Consider the following 1,921-nt stretch of genomic DNA (forward strand, 5'->3'; position numbering starts at 1 on the left):
ATTTGTACAGTGCAGTTTATAACATTTGTCATCACACAGCACTAAACATAGTAAGATATAGACCTTACAAATATAAACAGAGAACCCAACAATCCATGAATGAACATTTGTGGCTTAAATATAATCAGGAAAGTTAGAAAGCTGCTTCAGTTTATATTTTAAATGGAAAACTCAGTGAAAAGTTCACCTAGTGCCGTACCTACACAAGCAAGGAATGACCGGATATCTTTACACACCTGAAAGTAACAACTGATGCAATATTAAATCATCGTCATCTACAGTCAGTTCTATCTGACGCAGTTTGAAAGAAATCTGCAAAAGACTCAAGTTATTCAGATGATAAAAACACTTCAAAGGAGCAACACACTTTAACCAACAATGTAAATATACAGATGTCTATACGTGCTAAAGGTGCATGGAAAGTTAGTTTGCATTGGCAAATAAAAAAAGAAACAAATGAGAAGGCATACGAGCATAACCTTTGGCATGAATGATACTAAGACCTGCTCTGGTAGATGTGGTTGTGAGGAGCAATATAAAACATTGTTTAACCGTCTTTCCAGAAACAACAAAAGAAGATATTCAGGAAGAAAAAAAAAGTAACAAATTTTTGTGTCATTACCAGATTACTGGGATCATCAGTGAAACCAAAAAAAAATTGAAAATAATGTCTGATACAATAATAAAAATTCCACATTGTTGTAATTGCAGGTCAAATTTTGCACAGCTATGCATCGAAAACATGTCTTTCAGGGTTTCACTGGAGACAAAATACGTGCAATCTTCTACAGTCAGGTTATTATCTGCATCTTTAGAGAGGTACGGACTTTGAAGACATGTAGCATCCAGCTCTATTGTTTTACAGTGGAATAGACACATTGACTCTCAGTGTTCCTTTGTCTTTTTGGTCTGTTGGGTGGCTTAACACTTATCGAAGCATAGTGGAGATTGTCTGCATCCTGGTTAACCTGTGACAAGAAATTTGACATGCAGATGAAAATGTGGTTCCTTTAACTAATGGCTGTGCAACAAAATGTGTCTGAGTGTTCATTTAACAGTGATCTAAACAGGTTAGATTTACCTCTGTGGAGGGAGCTGAAAATCTGTCTGGAGACTCTGTGAAACACATAAACCGCAAATTTAATTGAAAAGCCAGAATCACTGAATGCAAACTATCAACAATAGACACTAAGTGTTGCCTGTACCTGATTGGAATCTGCTCTTTTTGCTCATCTTGAAAAGTAAGAAAGCCAATAAAACAACCAAGGCGGCGGTGAATGTCAAAGCTCCACTCAAGAAATACACCAAGAAAAGAGATTTCCCCTCATCTATAGAGAGCCAGATGTCAGGAACAGAGATTTAAGTTTTCATCCTCAATGAGGTGAGAAAATATAAATTACAGTTCTTATCAAATGAGACGTACTACATACCATCAGTGTCCAGCTTTGTTCCATTTCCAAACACGATGTGTCCACATGACGCAACAGCACAGTAGTAGGTTCCAGCATGAGACAGGTTCTTTATCGGCAGGTTGTGGACACAGGTTTGTGTTTGTGTGTTGGGTTTCTTCCCACACTGATCATTTGTGCCTCCTTGAGTGTAAATAATCCTTGGAAGGGATTCTTCTTCAGTTCTGAACCAGTATACACTGTGTTCTCCATCACAGATCCCAGTGTGTACTGTACAGCTCAGAGTTGCAGGGTCTCCTGGTTGGCTGGTTTCAGACGCCGACTTCTGGACCAAAGCTTGGAAGTTTAAACCTGAACCCTTCACACTGACAACAATACCTTCTGCAAATTCCAGATTGACTGCAACTCTTCTTGCACAGTAGTAAGTTCCTGAGTCTGAAATACGCAAATCTTTAATATGAAAGTGATTGTTTCCTGCTTCATTAGTCATTGTGAATCGTGAATTATTCTGA

At 38.1% G+C, this 1,921-nt stretch overlaps 2 protein-coding genes and 1 pseudogene across 2 annotated transcripts in view; all 3 read right to left on the reverse strand.

Moving 5' to 3' along the window:
• LOC103361174 (uncharacterized) overlaps positions 1 to 1,921 on the reverse strand; it is a 34,565-nt gene that overhangs the window by 21,936 nt on the left and 10,708 nt on the right. The window lies entirely within an intron of this gene.
• Positions 1 to 1,921, reverse strand: part of LOC103361173 (uncharacterized) — a 12,680-nt gene that overhangs the window by 4,202 nt on the left and 6,557 nt on the right. The window lies entirely within an intron of this gene.
• LOC103361175 (uncharacterized) lies at positions 852 to 1,907 on the reverse strand (annotated as a pseudogene).

Source organism: Stegastes partitus, unplaced genomic scaffold, assembly GCF_000690725.1.
Source record: "Stegastes partitus isolate 25-593 unplaced genomic scaffold, Stegastes_partitus-1.0.2 Scaffold489, whole genome shotgun sequence".
Lineage (NCBI taxonomy): Eukaryota > Metazoa > Chordata > Actinopteri > Pomacentridae > Stegastes > Stegastes partitus.